The following is an 18,291-nucleotide window of genomic DNA, read 5'->3' as shown; positions in this document are numbered from 1 at the left end:
CCCCGCCCCCTGGGGGCCATGTTTTTCACCGATCTGGACCATTTTCGAACTTGTCCGAGATATCAATGAAACCAATGTTTTGACCAAGTTTCATGATGATTGGGCAAACATTGTGACTTCTAGAGTGTTCACAAGGTTTCTCTATAGCAATATAAGGAATACTGGCACGGCCCCTCAGGTGGCCATGTTTTGCAACGGACCGGAACCATTTTTGAACTCAACATACATATCATTTAGATAAAACATTTTGACAAAGTTACATGAAGATTGGTCATCAAATGTGACTTCTACAGTGTTCACAAGGATTTTCTTTTTTTTGACCTAGTGACCTAGTTTTTGACCCAGCATGACCCAGTTTTGAACTCAGTTGAGGTATCAATGGGACAAATGTTCTGACCAAGTTTCATGAATATTGGACAATGAATGTGGCCTCTAGAGTGTTCACACGGCAAAATGTTGACGCCGCACGACGGACGACTGACGACGGACAAAAGGCGATCACAAAAGCTCACCATAAGCACGTTGTGCTCAGGTGAGATTAAAAATGACATTGGAAATATAGTTAATACATACTTGTGTCTGGGAACAAGATTTGAACCATCTGGTCAAACAATCACTTTTTGCTCAGCTCATATTATATAAGTGCAACATTTGACAAATACAAATACAAAATGTGAGCACTTAATTTGTTAATATCAACCAAGAAATGACAATTATTATGTCCTAGCTAGGCCTTGTCAAAAACAGCACTATGATTGATGATTTGGATAACATGTAATAACCTACTTGGTGACAGTATTATGCTCACCACAATGACTTTTGTAAATAGTGAAATACAATTAGATATATGTGGTAGCAACATATATCAGACATTAACCATCTGAATAGCATGGTTGACCTGCAAAAATGGTTCATGCTAAAATGGGTCATGCCAGAATGGGTCTTATGCCATACACTGCCATCATAGCACATGTTCAGGATTGTCAAGAGCTACACCTTTCACATGTCCATTTTTGCATGACTCTGCTCATAGGTAGCTTTTATACTGAAGTCACCTAAGATAATCAATCCCCTCGCTAGCTATGAATCAGTGTTTATAACTAATTGCGTTTGCACTTTTCAGTGAACATAGCTGTGGTTTAATGATAATGTAATTTAATCTAAATAAGTCTCTATAGCTAATGGATTTGGGTCCCTTGAGGGTGTCAGGGGTGTTTATTCAGCAACAGATTGATTGTGCAGCTTGAGTACTTGTGCAGCACTTACCGTTGCTGTTCAAAACCACTCGGATTGGTAGAATCTGCCTCACCTTGTGCATAAAAAGGCTGAGTTATCTGTCAGCCACATCTGTCTGCACTTCATACATAATAAATGAGCCTCGCTCTGTGAAAAGGGGGCTTAATGCATGTGCGTAAAGTGTTGTCCCAGAATAGCCTGTGCAGTCCACACAGGCTAATCAGAGGGACAAAACTTCACTTGTATGATATTTTTCATTTAAAGAAAGTCTCTTCTTAGCAAAAATTTAGTATAGGCAGAAAGTGTTGCCCCTGATTAGCCTGTGCAGACTGCACAGGCTAATCTGGGACAACACTTTACGCTCATGCATTAAACCCACATTTCACAGAGCACTGCTCATATTTATTGACATTTTAGTTTTGTTTAATTGAAAATATTGATTTCCATGAATCTCACTGTTGCATGCTTCAAATTCATATATAAGTACTCAAGTTTCACAAAAGGCAACAGTTTTCAAAGAGATATTTAATGCAATAATTGTTTTCGTGTTTAAATAATTAAACTTATGTTTGCACAATAAATAAAAGCACGGATAGATCATTCATTTAAATGCCTTCATTTTTTCGTTCATTCCACATAAATGCTGAAATTTCAACTATTTTAGTTTCTGCTGCTGTGTGTGTGCTCATTGGACCAATTTGACCAAAATAAAATAACTGCCACATTTTTGGTTTCACTGTCTTCTTTATGGTGCTTTAATGCTGCAAAAATGTCTAGTTATAATTGCTTATGACAATAAATGCAGCATTTTTATGTAACCAAATAATCGGAGTGTAATTCCAAGCATATTGATTGAGGATTGTTTAATCGACATCAAAATTACGATCAATGTTTCCTCAATATATCATAATATTAATCTTTAGTTATAATGTTTGCAAAAATGGAGAAAAACAAATGTTTCCGCAAAAAAATGTTGGCTGTTAAAAGGCTAAAATTATCTCATGATAAATAAGCCAGTAAAAACTATGCTTTTCTTTATTTTCCTTGAAAATGATTCCATTTCTTGAGAAAATCCATTTAAAAAATCTACATGAATTTAATAAAGCTTTAAAATGATGTGTACTTCTGTATAGAAGATCAACAAAAAAGTGCTAGCAAGCAATGAAGTCACTGGAATGGCAACAATTATAACTATTAAATTAACATTTTTACTGGAAGTCACTGGGGGCACATTTGTGTCCTAAAATGCTATTTCATTTCCCATGGGAAATGACACTGATGTAAATTTAGTAGTAAAAAGTCTCTATGTTGAATACAGTAATACATGAATTGTGGATAGCTGCAGGTATTTTATTTATTCTACTTTAACACTTATAATTATTAGATCTATGAAAGCTATGATAAGTGTCAATCTGTTTTACCTGTACTGGAAAGGAATGGAAACTGACACAGACATAATAGTTTATAAAGATGGAATAGTGCTAACTAAAATATTACATGTGAATTTAATTGAACAAGAAATTGTGGCTGTAAATTTATGATTCTTCCATGGTAGAAGTTGCAGGATTTGTTTATAGCAAGGATATGTCGATATTGTCTAGACTTTGTCAGAACTATTTTGATAAATTTGAGAAGCATGCAAACACCAGTGAAAATCATTCTTGACACGAACTTTACTGTGAAAAACAGACAATTTTGTTATAGATTACATTAAGGCAGTCTCTTGGAAATGGAAAAAGACAGATTAAAATTTACAGTTTTACTTTAAAGTGTATCCCTATGCAAATAAGCCTCCCTATGGGAGAACAGGGCTTTATACATGCGTGTAAAGTGTTGCCGCAGGTTAGCCTATGCCATCCGCGCAGGCTAATCAGGGATGACACTTGAAGCATGTATGATATTTTTTATTTAAAGGAAGTGTCTCTGAAACCACTTTGTTGTCCCACAGACTACTCCAGGAGGACACTTTTTGCACACGCATAAAGCCCTTTTTCCCAGGGTGGGGCTCACTTGTTCAACCCATTTCAACAACCTGTCTACGAATTTTGACGCATTTGTAGCCTTTTAGAAAGATACATTTAAAGATACAATTAAGTACCTGTCTTATTAAAGTTTACATTAGGCTTCATTTTCAACCCTTAGATTCTGATGAGCACCAATCAGAATAAAACCTGAACAGCCTTAGAAATACTAGCAGGCTATTATGGTTTTATGCTGTTTGCACATAGCCATTTTCACTTTGTTTATGAGTGGGTAAGGGTTAACCCTTTCAGTGCGGGAACCGAATTTTGAAGGCCTTTGCAAACAGTTTGGATCCAGATGAGACGCCACAGAACGTGGCGTCTCATCAGGATCCAAACTGTTTGCTATTCTGATAGTATTCTTTGAAAAAAATCAAAGAAAATGCTAATTTTAGAAATTCAGCAGACGACATTTTAGCAGACGACAATCCCAGCATGCAAAGGGTTAAGAACACATACAACCATCTCTGTATCGTGAAACAGGAAGAATAGCATGTTGTTCAGTGTGAATGCAAAACAATATTGGTCCTATTGGACGAAAAACCTTACATTGTTACCAGCACAGCCTTAGATACAGATAGCTTGTAGATACAAGACTGAAAGAGTTTTCTGCACTGGAATAATTCCTGGCTATTCATTTAGGTCCTATAAGCCATTAATTGGACACCATCTCTGATAATAATTACCTTGTTAATTATCTGATGATTGGCATCATTGTGTAAAGGGATTATTCTACTTAGTGGCTGGAACCATGGAATTCATTGGGATTTACTATGGAAGAAGTTGTGTGCATTGATTCGGTGCAGAAATGTTCTGTTCTTCTGAAAATGTAGTGATGTTTTAAGTGTTACATTTTGATGTGGAATAAAGAGTTGAAAGCTTTCATCAAAATAGGCAATTATTATTTTATAGGCATTTTATTATTTAAAAATACAATGAATTCATTTTTATATCAAAATGATATATCTAGTCCGATAAAATGGATGATTTATTTTGTATATATCATAACAGGTTACAAGAGTAAAGACACCTTAATCAGCTTGTCAGAGCATTAATTGCTATTTTCTAATGTTAAATATTAGACTTAAAAATAAGATATTATTTAAAAAATAAGAGGAACTTTAGAATATTAATTTTGATTAAATATTAGACTTAAAAATAATATATTAATTAAAAAAAGAGAAACTTTAGAATATTAATTTTGATGTATTATAAAATGTAAACATAAATTTAAAATATTATTTGTGTTAAAGATATGTTCAAACTAAATTATTTTATTATTAATTTAACTTAAAATAAATGGTATCTATTGGACATAACGTTTATTATAAATTTAAACTATAGTAGTACTAAGTAGGAATTTGCATAATCAAGATAGAATAAAAAAATATTCATAGTGTAATTAAATTATGAACCTTTATAATGTTTGCTTAAAAAGAACTGATTGACATTTTGAAACATAATTTTAGTGCAAATATGTTAAATGTACCAGTAAAAACTACCTTAAAAACTAGAAAAAAAAGAAGAGAACTTTAGAATTCATACCTAGGGGAGCTATAGTACCTAGGTAATGCATCCAAGAACATTCTTTTAAGAGGTGTTTCCAGTTATTTTGTATTTGTTCAATAGGAACAAAAGAAAAATCATCAATGCTATGTCCAACAGAATTAAAATGTTCTGAGACATTTGTTAAACAGTTGGGAAAATGTTTAATGTCAAATTTATGGCTATTCATTCTTTGACAACATTTTTGATTAGTCACCAACATTATTATAAATTGTTTTAGACATTTTTTACATGTTATTATTAAAGTAGATAACACTTGATGATGCACAATTTAAATTATAAACATAATTTTAAGAAGATATCAAAATAGTATGCTTTTTATTTTAAACTCTTAAAAGCTTTCCAAAGTCAAGGATGTACTTGAATTGTGTAATTGTATTCCTTGTCTAATTTTAGAAATGTTGGAGGACTCTTGTAAATTATTGAATCTTGAGTCAGAATCCACTTTTCTCTTGAAAGCCCCTGTTAACTCTATTAGTGCTGGAACCGAATTTTGAAGGCCTTTGCAAACAGTTTGGATCCAGATGAGACGCCACAGAACGTGGCGTCTCATCAGGATCCAAACTGTTTGCTATTCTGATAGTATTCTTTGAAAAAAATCAAAGAAAATGCTAATTTTAGAAATTCAGCAGATAACATTTTGGCAGACGACAAATTTCCCAGCATGCAAAGTGTTAACAGAGTTTTTTAATGCAAACAAAATGTGTTTGCTAGCATTGACTTTATTAATCTGTGTAGATATCTGAAGTGATTGCAAGAAAAGTTTAATATTCTTCTCCATTGTTAGAAACAGCAACATGCAGGGGCAAAATTTAAGGCACAACCACTTTGCCATGCAGGCTTGTACTTTAAAGGGACTTTCTCACAGATTTTGGCATGTTCTGAAACTTGTCATAAAATTGCTTTTAATTGATAAATATAAGCACCGGAACTAAAAAGCACCAGTATAAAACAAGAATAACATTAAAAGCAAAAAAAGTTATGAAAAACTGGGCTTGATCCAATGAGCTTTGAGTAAAAGTATAACACCTAAAGCATTTGGCCATTCTTGCTGATGCAGTAAGTGATATATTTTATACTTAAGCAATCCAGGTAGTGTCACAAAATATAACGATAACAACAGAACTCTCCAAATTACTCAATTGTTTTGTGTTTGTAACGCTTTATAATTTGTAGGTTTTTTAAATCCTCAAAAGATGCAGATAATGGATATTTTAATGCATTGTAAATGTTCAGTATTATTGTTTCATTGCAAATAATATAACTACAACTACAATTCGCAAATTTAAAACAATTTTTTTCTATTTTGTCAATTTACCAAAACATGAACTGCTCCCTTTAAGATTCCATTTTAAGCTAATCTATTTTTTGAAAAAAAATTATGAGCTATTGTCATCACCTTGGCGTCGGCGTCTGCGTCGGCGTCGGGTTAAGTTTTGTGTTTAGGTCCACTTTTCTCATAAAGTATTAAAGCTATTGCATTCAAACTTGGTACACTTACTTACTATCATGAGTGGACGGGGCAGGCAAAGTTAGATAACTCTGGCGTGCATTTTGACAAAATTATGTGCCCTTTTTATACTTAGAAAATTTAAAATTTGGTAAAGTTTTGTGTTTAGGTCCACTTTTCTCATAAAGCATCAAAGCTATTGCATTCAAACTTGGTACACTGACTTACTATCATGAGGGGACTGGGCAGGCAAAGTTAGATAACTCTAGCATGCATTTTGACAGAATTATGTGCCCTTTTTATACTTAGAAAATTGAAAATTTGGTTTCAATTAGTTTTGTGTTTAGGTCCACTTTATTTCTAAAGTATCAAAGCTATTGCTTTCATACTTGCGACACTTACTTACTATCATAAGGCGACTGTGCAGGCAAAGTTATGTAACTCTGACTGGCATTTTGACAGAATTATGGCCCCATTATACTTAGAAAATTGAAAAATTCGTTAAGTTTTGTGTTTTGGGCTGCTTTACTCCTAAAGTATCATAGCTATTGCTTTCAGACTTGGAACACTCACAAACTATCATAAGGGGACTGTACGGAACAAGTTGCATAAATCTGGTTGTCATTTTGACGGAATTATGGCCCTTTTTTGTCTAAGTAACTTTTAATTTGTGGTAAAATTTTGTGTTTACATCCACTTTACTTCTAAAGTATCAAGGCTATTGCTTTCAAACTTCAAATACTTTCATACTATCATGAGGGTACTGTACCTGGCAAGTTAAATTTTACTTTGACCTTTGAATGACCTTGACTCTCAAGGACAAATATTTAAATTTTGAAAAAATTTCCATGACTTTGTTATTTATGATCAGATTTGATTGATGCTTTGACAAAACAACTCTTACATGAAATACTACCATAGACTGCACCCAAACCATCCCCCATGCCCCCCCCGAATCCCCCCCCAAAAAAGCCAATTTTTTTTTCATTTTTTTTGTTGAAAGATCATCTTATAAATGACCACACCCTCACGCTATACCAACCCAACCCAACCCCCCCCCCCTTATTTTATTTTTTTTGGAAACATGGTTAAAAAACAAAAATATTTATTTTTATTATTTTATTTTTGAAAGACCGTCCAACCCAAGAATCCCCCCTCCCCCCTAAAAAATAAATTTTTAATTTGTTTTTGCATTTTTATTTCTTAATTTTGGAAGATAATGTAATAAATGACCACACCCCCACACTATACACCCCTCTCCACCCCACCCATCCATCTTTTTTGATTGAAGTATTCAGATAGTTCCCTTCACCTTTAAAAAGAAAAATAGATGCGCCGTCTGCACCCGCAAGGCGGTGCTCTTGTTATAGTGTTATGTCACTAAAACACACATTTTCAAAATAATCAATAAAAAAGGTTTTATAAAAATTAATTTGTGTTGTTGATTTACCTTTTGAGCTTAATTTTTAAAATCTTTCTAAATCAAGAATGTAATAATGCTTCTTTGAATATATACAATTTATGCATTATTCAGTACTAATGTATGTGAATATAATAACAGGTTAAGGACCTAAAACTATCTATTGGTTATCTGATTTTTGGTACTGCATTTATCAACATGTTAATCAACATTGAGTTGTATAAAATCACTTTAAAATCGTCCAATTAAAACAAGCTCTTTTTCTTGAACTCAAATTGTGTAAAATTTAACAAATGGCCTGGTTTCCCTTATCTCTTGATGTGTATATCCATCTATACATGACACCTTTTTAAAATCATTTACCGTAATTACTTTATGTGTTCAGACACTTCAAAATAATTATTTTTTTTGTGTCCGAAAACTGAGATACAAATAATATTCACAACATACAGGTGTTCGAAAATTTAGAGTTGAAAATTGAAGTGTCAGAAAATACCGTAAATTGTATCAACGACTACCGGTAATTGCACGCGCTTGTAAAATACCATGCCGTATAGTATAAATTTCAGTTATATATGTTTGCACTGCATTTTAAATAATTTTAAATGCTTAATTTATTTGACAGAACGTTACTACAAGGTTGTACTTTGACCAACAAGTTCAAAGATGAGCATATTATGTACTGATACTCAATAGTATGAACCTGTAATTAACGCAATAAAAAAAGGAAAATATGATGAATTGTTTGTTTGTTCATTTCCGATAGTTATTGTCTAACACCTTCCATTGTTCGTAAAACTTGCAATAGGGTGCATCACACTTTGAAGAGTTTAGTATTTGTCACAGTTATTTTTCTGAGAAGGGGTAGTACCACTGCGGTAAATAATTGAACTGTTAATTGACTCTACCCCTGGTAATTGTCATAACGCTTATGCTATCTGGCGAAACCATTGTTTAATACCGGTTTACAAGGTTACCGGTATTTATCCAACAACGCAAATGTAATGGTCTGTTGCCCTCAGACATGCACCTGCCATGTTTATGATGTTAATCTGGTATTAAAACCCCATGATCGAAGTGTCATTAGATATCAAAAACAGGACCGAAATTTGGTAACATAGCGCTGTAAAATATACTGTCCGAAAACTTAGAGACAGTAATAATGGACAAAAACCTGTGTGTCCGAAAATTAAGTGTCGCCAAAAATAATTATTTTTGCTAAAAAAAGGGGTGTCCGAAAACATGGAGTAATTACGGTAATACAAAATAAATGCTCAGCATGTGAGGAAGGCTCAAAGGTCAAGGTCATATCAAGGTCGAAGATCAAACACGGGTATGGTACAGTTTATTAAATATAATTTCAAGCACGATTGAAAATTGACTCAACGTGATGTAGCTGCATGACATGCATCAGGTTTATGTTTACTAAATGTTAGGTAAATTGTCATAGTATTATTATGTTCTCCTCTTCAATTAAATAGAACTTGTAATTTACATATTGTTGTATTACCGTCATTAACAATATTGCTAGAATATGATGTAAGACTTTTCCAGTAGATTTGCAGATTCTAAGCAGTTTGCATTTGATGGAAATGTAATTAGATTTGTTTGTTGAGTGCATCCTAATACGTTTCCCATGACAAATTTTCTCTGCAAACTAAGCAGAAATCATTAGTGTCTTCTGTTAATGGAACATTAACAGTCTCTTCTTATAATTCAATAATAATAAGAGGCTCTCTATATAAATCTAATCATTTCTGCAGTTATGTTTTTTACACTGTAAATCTTATTATTTACATATGGAGCATACTCTGCAACAGGCAAATGTCCTAATTCTTGCTTAACCCTTTCCCACTCAAAGTGAAAATGGTTATGTGCAAACAGCATAGAATCAGAACAGCCTGCGAGTAACTTGCAGTCTGTTCAGGATTTCTGCTGTTTGCTGGTCATCAGTATCTAGTAATCTAGCAAGAAAGGTCTTTAATTAAATTTAACTTTCTAAGGGACTACAAATACGTCAAAATACCGTACGTATCTATGTGGAAAAGGGTTTCAGAACTTTTTAATTTCCTGATCTCAAACATTATTGCCCTTTACTGTTGTGTATCCTGGATAGGCGACCAATATGGACTTTTTCAATGGTCAAGTCAGTTCAGGGCGTTCATTTATAGAGCAGTCAATTGTTTAAGCTTAACACAGTGCACAATCATACATTGCCAGCTTTACTTGAATGGTTATTTGTATGACCCCTCCCCCCACTGCCCTCCGGTTTGTATAGATGTCAGTGGAGGCATACAGAGATTGTTGATTAGTTTTCCATCAATACTGGGTAAACCCAAAATGACACGTTTTTCAATAATACCCATAATGCCTTCTACAATGCTTTGATGAATGATGTCATTGAACACTATCAACATGCCCACATACCTGGATATATATATATAGTTATGTTTTGACCATGACACTGACCTACTTTTTAGCTTAGATTTGTTTGTATGGTCCAAATTATTGGTTATTGGTTAACCCAAAATGAAACGTTTATACCTGTTGCTACTAAGATTTGATACTTGCATGGATGATGTCTGTGAACACACACAAATCACCTGACCTCATTTTTACCTTGACAATGACAGTACTGTTAGACTTAGAACAGTTTAGAAGGTCGTAAGTCTGGGTTTACCAAAATAATATGTTTCCACGAAAAAAAACCTATAAGGCTTTGATACTTGCATGGATGATGTCTTTGAACGCTATCAACACTCTTACATCAACTGACCTCATGTTGACCTAGACATTGACATACTTTTGGGTTACTTTAGGAAGAGTAATTCTTGGCCTTTCATATTACATCACTATCCCTACATACAAACAGTTGATACTTTCATGGACATTATTTATGAACTGACTGAACAAACCCACATAGCCTGACCTTATTGTCCCCTACCAGTTTCACCGGAGGGGAATAATGGTTTGCGCTCTGTCTGTCAGTGAGTCCGTCAGTCAGTCAGTCTGTCGGTCACACTTTTCTGGATCCTGCGATAACTTGAAAAGTTCTTCATAATTTTTCATAAAACTTGAAACATGGATAGATGGCAACATGTACATTATGCACTTAATTTCATTTTGTTCCTACGTCAAAAATTCTGGTTGCTATGGCAACAAATAATATATAAAAATCTGAAATTCTGACAATGGTTGAAATTTCTGACAATGGTGGAGCCGGTAGGGGACATATATTGCTTGGCAATAGTCTTGTTGGAGCCGGTACTGGGGACATATATTGCTTGGCAATAGTCTTGTTTTGAACTTGACATTGACCTACCATTGGGCTTATTCAAATGAGCCAATAAATATGGTTGTTACTGATTGAGTCGTGGGTTCTGTTTGATTCGTGGGTATAGAAATCGCGTGAAATCTCGCGATAGAACGTTCACACATGATGCAGTTCGTTACGGAAATATGTTTTGACACGGTCACCATTTATTTCCCATCAAAAATGCGTCAAAAACAAGTAAATAGTGTAATTCATCATAACTTGATAGGTCCTTATGAAATATTTCCTCATTTATGTATTGGTCATATAGTGTTTCAAACTTACACAACAGCGTTTATTTAGGAATATTTACCATGCTGCATCGTCTGTTGACATTTTTTCACAAGAAATTAATCTGTCCTGCAAGGTAAGTTTAAAGGCTATTTATAGAATGCAAATCTTGAAATTCTGGCAGCCAATCAGAATCCACGAATCAAACGGAAGCTTATTTTCATGATGGTAGTTTGACACTATCAACACAGTCGATTATTTTGATGTTTAAAGACGATAAACATTTGGAAAAAAGCAACAAATCTTAAAGAAGAAAGGTTAATAATTATTTTCATAATGATTCATGGTCATATATTTATAAAATATTTGTGATGTAACAACTTTATGAAAATAACCCACGGCTCATCCAGACTATAGCATACATATGAGCCATGCTCTGTGGAAAGGGGGTTTAATGCATGTGCATAAAGTGTCGTCCCAGATTAGCATGTACAGTCTGCAAAGGTTAATCAGGGACAACACTTTCTGCTTTGATAATATTTTCTGGTTAAAGAAAAAAAGAAAGGTCTCTTCTGCGCAAAAATCCGGTTTAGGCGGAAAGTGTTGTCCCTGATTAGCCTGTGCGGACTGCATAAAAATACCTTTAGAGAGAGCATGGGTCTTATATAACTGACAAGGCTTAATTGGGGGCAAATGCATTAATTGACTGCAGTGTCATGTTAGCAATAAGCAATATAATAGCGAGAGAAACTCATTCATTTTGCGCAGACAAAAATTGTGAATAGCTTTCTTAGTGCAATCGTTATAAAACATAAGGGATATTTTAGTTGACATTACAGGAAGATGATGTTTAGTCTTGTTTTACTTGACATTTGCTACCATAAACAATGCTGTTTTATTTAAGAACATTGGTTTAGAGCATTTAGTGGCACTTAGTCAGGTTTTCATACTTATTCAGATTCATGGGGAAGTTTCTTGGATCGATGGTGTTTAAGTGCTAACTAAGCCTGTATTTGCATACAAAAACAATGTCTGTGAACTGCAAGTCTTCAGTCCTGGACATTACCATTATGTGAACATTAATTTAGGGATTGTGTTTCTGACATCTTGTTCATAGATTTATAAATAAAGTTTCTTCCGACCTAGATATGACACTTTTGTTATGAGATATTGCCATTATTAGTGCTCTCATTTGTGTAGAAATGTCACAACGGCTTTTTAAGATACAAACTAATGAGTATAAAAACTATTTGACATTTATTATAAATCCACATAAATATTTTCTTTACAGATTTGCAGTACATGGTATTTTGCAATGCTTTTTGGATAGTATGTAGAATTATCCTTTTACCTCTCTGATACGTATTTTTACACATTTGTGAGGCCCTTAAAAAATCAAATTAAATTAAAGACCTTTTTCACTGGATTAAAGTTGTAAAGGCTTTTTATCCAAACTAAGATCATTTTGAGCAGAAAACAGCATAAAACCTGAATGACTGCGATTCACTTGCAGACTGTTATGGTTTTATGTTTTATGCTGTTTGCATATAGCCATTTTCGCTTTGCTTTTGAGTTGGGTGGGAAGGGTTAAATTATATTACTGGTCATGATGCGTACATTTGGAACCTGCTTGGTTAAATATAAAAGAAATCTGATTTCATAAAGTTAGTTTTCTTAATTACTAGCAAACATTGATTTCCTTGTGTTCAAAATTTGTCTTGGAAGATATTTGTTCCAGCAAGTATTTGTCTCTTTGTCAAATGTCGGTGGTCTGCATTTTGATTCAGGCTTATCAGTGTATTTGGAAGAAAGATAATTTAACAAAGCCAGTCTTCCCTTGTCATGTAAATGATGTTATTTCGTGCCATCTTTTTACCCCCGGAGAATAAATGAATGTATTTGTTTCCTGTAGAGCAATATCACTGGTTTCTGAAACAGATTCTAGACTGCATTTCGCTCGATGACAAGCACAGAAATGGGATAGGACTTTTGGTCATGCATAATAATGGATGATGCCGTGTACTTTGGCAATATTAGATTTTCAAGTAAAGCTGCATTATGTCTTTTGCTTTACAAATTTGTATAAGATGTCAATCAGATGAATACTTGAACGATTCTCAATTTTTATGCAAAATAAATACAATATATTTTATAGAGAAGTTGTGTATTGCGTAATAGATCTAATATTTTGCGGTGCTTTCAAAATAACAACAAATTGACCAATTCATTATTTCAAAATCACTTATCACACACATTTTGCATGGGGAACGGTTTTCTTTTATACAAGATTGCCTTGAAAGGCATAAAATGTGCTAGACAGAATGTCTCTTATTGAAAAAGACTGGTCTTCACATGGAGCCAGAGTTATGATTTGTATTTCAATGGAAGATTTATTTATCTGAAAGCCTGTCCTATTCATGAAAATGATGTTATTCTGTTAGCTGCTAGGATGCCATCCATCTTTGTCCCAAGAGTAAATGAAAATACTTTGTTCCTATGGAGCAGTATGAATGGATGCGGAAACAGATTCTAAACTGTGTTTGTCACCATGACAATCATAAGACTGCTGGGCTAAGACTGCTGGGAACATGTGGGCTGCATTCTGGGAAAATGGGGCTTAATGCACGTGCATAAAGTGTTGCCCATATTAGCCTGTGCAGTCAGCTTACCCTCAAACATGGAAAAAAAGTTCATGACTGTAATATATTATTTAAAAAAAAACAAGTTAGCAAGCAAACATATTTATCTAGCAAATTGAATGTTATTTGCAGTCAATTAATTAGCATACATGCCAGAATTTTTTAGGTCCAAAGCGGGACATTCCATAAAAAATTGTCGGGATATTTGACCAAAAAGCAGGACACCTAAAACGATCTATCATTCCACCTTTACTGTAGTCAGTATAGTACTAACAAAAACTCTTGATACTTTTATTCAAGACATAAAACATCTGATATGAAGCATGAAATCTAAAACATAATAACAGTTTTATTAAATAAGACAATAGCAAACAACGAAGATAATATTCGTCTTTTTAGAGTACAAAATCTGGAACATTACGACAACAATACTCATTATATTACTTTCAATGGCAAACATTAACGCAGGGGAGGCTATCCAGTACACTGAAAGTACGGGTTACAGTAAACTATTACAATAACACAAGACCACTTTTACTGTTTGTTGCGATGTTTTTTTAAGCATGTATCCATGCGCAGTTTGTTACTTGTCAATTGTCGCGGCTTAATTGGATTAGGGTCAAACTGTCATGCATAGCACCTCTTTGTTTTGTATTACAATTTCACCCAATTACACTAGACAGGATGGGTATCACTTATTGGACTGTTTGTTGCAATTTTGGTATATTGCACATTCGGATTATCCCGCTATTTTGGAACTAAACATTGAATGTAAAAGACTCATTAATGACGTACAGTTAATTTTACAAAACAATTGTTTTGTAAACCGTTTCAAACAAAGACAAAAACAAACACATTTTCAACATTTATTTCATTATAATACAACTATCAATAGCAATAAGCGACCACTATCTTGAAGACCACCGTGGTGTGAATGCCTGATAAAAGCAATAATTAACCGATAAATCGCTGATAAGGTGTCATAAACAACACTGGTACACACGAGAAGTAGAATCGGATTGTTAATTGGGGGCAATAAAGGGATTAGCGGTGGTAAGTGTTAGCAAACAGAGCTTGAATAGCAAATTTTATTGGGAACCTATAGACCTTACATCGTTTTTTACGAATTTCGGGAAAAAATCGTCTCATATCGGGACGCCGGGACAAAGGGCCCAAAAGCGGGACTGTCCCGCCGAGATCGGGACGTCTGGCATGTATGCTAATTAGGAGTAAGATTCTAACATAAATTTCAACAAGTTGTTCATGTTTATTTAGACTTTACTCTGAGGCTAAGTAATTAACATCAAAGCTATGTTTTAACGGGCTGAGATAATTTTATTTTGTAATTGACTGTTTTGTACCAATTTAATGCAGAAACACAGAACAATTAGGATTGGCTTGATATTTACAGTATCCAATAACTAGAAAAGCCAACCAAAGATTTAAGGTAATTTAGTTTTTACTGATAAGGGAAATTGATTGAACTGATCGAGTTGGTCATGCCTGGAGCTTGAAAGAAGTACAATTGATTTTCTCATGTTGCATGATTACAGCTGATGATTAACCCTTTGCATGCTGGGAAATTTGTCTTCTGCTAAAATGTCGTCTGCTGAATTTCTAAAATAAGCACTTTCTTTGATTTTTTTCACAGAATACTATCAGAATAGCAAACAGTTTGGATCCTGATGAGACGCCACATTCTGTGGTGTCTCATCTGGATCCAAACTGTTTGCAAAGTCCTTCGAAATGCGGTTCCCGCATTGAAAGAGTTAAAGTTAGCCTTAATGCATAGTGAAAGCACCAAATAAGGAGTCAGATCTTGTAATGGTTCTTTAAGGGAGTATTATAAATTATCTTTTAACTGTTGAGAAAATGTAAAGGGATATACACTATAACTTGTTTACTTTTCGACTTCAGACTTTAACAAGTTTGGCTCAAATGTTGAATCATAACTGGAAGATATCCAGATAATGAATAAATTATTGTACTTGAGATATTTAAATTTTTGTTATGGTCATCTTTTGCCTTCTGGGGAAACCAAACTATTCAAATGACAAAACACCTGCCCTGAGTATGGAGACATTCATCAAAACTCACATGCACAAAGTTGACAGCAAACAAGTATGTTTCAATATGTATGTGGTGTATTAATTAGTGTTATAGATAAGAAGTGTTAATATTAATCAATGTGCCATTCTGAAAGCCTCAGAAAAAAACGGGATATAAAAGCACAAGAAGAACATCAATTGTTAAAAGAAATATTTTTAACAAACCCTAGAACTGATAAATGGCATCAAACAAGGATGGCTTGATCCTATAATCTTGGACTGACATATTGAAAATATTGCTTTTTTCTTGGTTTGTTTTCTGGATATTAATCATTGGTGCTGCAAGGTTTTTTGACAGCTTGATTGGAAACTTCAGTGAAAGTGTCTCAGTATTTTCAGAAAGTTTGAGATTGCTTGTAAATTTGTCACAGAATGTCAATACTATTCATATGTCTGAATGTATATAGGAGGCATTCAATGCAGTAACACAGAAAATCTGGAACTTGGCAAATTTTTAAGGCACTTATTTGCAGATGACTTAAAACTTGAAAGGAGAAAACATTGAAAGGATTGCAAAAAATGAAAACAAAAAAGTGATCTTTTGTCTGGTAGTGTTTTTTCCTGGTAGGTTTTTTTTGTTTTCCTATTCTCGCAGAGTACAACAACATTATTACTAGAGCATTATATTTGGGACATACTATTGATTGGATGTTTGCGATGTTAGCAGTTTTTTATTTCAGTCATATTATGGCTGTTAGTTAAATTACATTTATCCATGAGCATGCAAAGCTGATCTTACACTGCAGATGCCAATTACTAACTAGAAATGGTGCGGCAGAGGTGGCATGTTTGAACTTTACTTTATGGTGACAACTTCCTTACTAAATGCTGACAACTCCCCTATTTAATGCTGTCAACTTCCATTCTAAATGCAGTTAACTTCCTTATTTAATGCTGACAACTTCCTTTCATAATGCTGACAACTTTCCTATAAAATGCTGACAACTTTCCTACTTTACGCTGACAACTGCCCTACTTAATGCTGTCAATGTCCCTACTAAATGCTGACAACTTCCTTACTTAATGTTGACAACTTTCCTACAGAATGCTGACAACTCTCCTACCTGCTGACAACTTCTTTAGTTATTGCTGACATCTTCTCTACTTAATGCTGAAATTTTCCTTACTTAATGATGACAACTTCCCTTCTAAATGCTTACAACTTCCCAAATTAATTCTGACATCTTCCTACTTAATGATATTTACTTCCCTTTTTTATGCTGACAACTTTCCAATTTTTTGTTGACAACTTCCCTGCTTAATGCTGACAATTTTCTTATGTAATACTGAAAACTCTCTTTTTATTGCTGACAACTTCCCTACTATATGCTGAAAACTTCCTTACTTATGAGTGACAACTTATCTTCCCTTCCTAATGGCATCTCCTTACTTTAAAAATGACAACTGCCCTACTTAATTATTACAACTTCCTACATAATGCTGACAATGTCACTACTTAACGCTGACAGCTTCCCTACTTCAATCAATTTACTCTATGGACAGAACAAGGTTTGAACTCATGCACCAGGGATTGTCTTGCACTATACCAATTGAGCTAGTTATCTGAACCAGTGTGTCACCAGGGATTGTCCTGCACTATACCAATTGAGCTAATTATCTGAACCAGTGTGTCTCCAGGGATTGTCCTGCACTATACCAACTGAGCTCGTTATCTGAACCAGTGTGTCTCCAGGGATTGTCCTGCACTATACCAATTGAGCTAGTTATCTGAACCAGTGTGTCTTGGGCATTCTACGTAATGAAATATTCTCTTAACCCATTACCCTTAGATATCTATTTTTACACATTTGTTGTTCTTTAGAAAGCTATATTTAATTTAATACCTTTCTTACTAAATTCAAGTTTTAAAAGCTTAATTTCCAACCGATAGTTACTGATGAGCAGCAAACAGCATAAAACCTGAACAGACTGCGAGTTACTTGCAGGCTGTTCTGGTTTTATGCTATGTTTTATGCTCATAGCCATTTTCACTCAGCGTCTATGTGGGAAAGGGTTAATATAATACCATGTCTTGATTGTACATGTCATAGTGGATAATGGTTGGTACCTAGCAATCATACAGAAGGTCCTGGGTCAGATATCAATTCTAGTTGTGTTCTTAAGATTTTTCCAAGAAAATCAAGTACTTGTTCTTCGCAGGAAATGGACTTGAGAGTGTCCCCATAATTCTTTTGATACAATCCATCTAAAATAAATTGGTTTAAACTTAACTTATGCAATTTGCATACATTTATACTATTTATTAGTTTGTAACAAGTTAAAATGACTACTACTACTACTACTACT

At 34.0% G+C, this 18,291-nt stretch overlaps 1 protein-coding gene across 4 annotated transcripts in view; it reads left to right on the top strand.

The window, feature by feature from the left end:
• The window catches only part of LOC127881066 (rap1 GTPase-activating protein 1-like), a 218,588-nt gene that overhangs the window by 35,778 nt on the left and 164,519 nt on the right, over window positions 1-18,291 (top strand). The gene's annotated exons all lie outside the window — the stretch shown is intronic.

This window comes from Dreissena polymorpha, chromosome 5 (assembly GCF_020536995.1).
Source record: "Dreissena polymorpha isolate Duluth1 chromosome 5, UMN_Dpol_1.0, whole genome shotgun sequence".
Classification (NCBI taxonomy): Eukaryota; Metazoa; Mollusca; class Bivalvia; order Myida; family Dreissenidae; genus Dreissena; species Dreissena polymorpha.
This window is presented reverse-complemented; position numbering and strand designations above follow the sequence as displayed.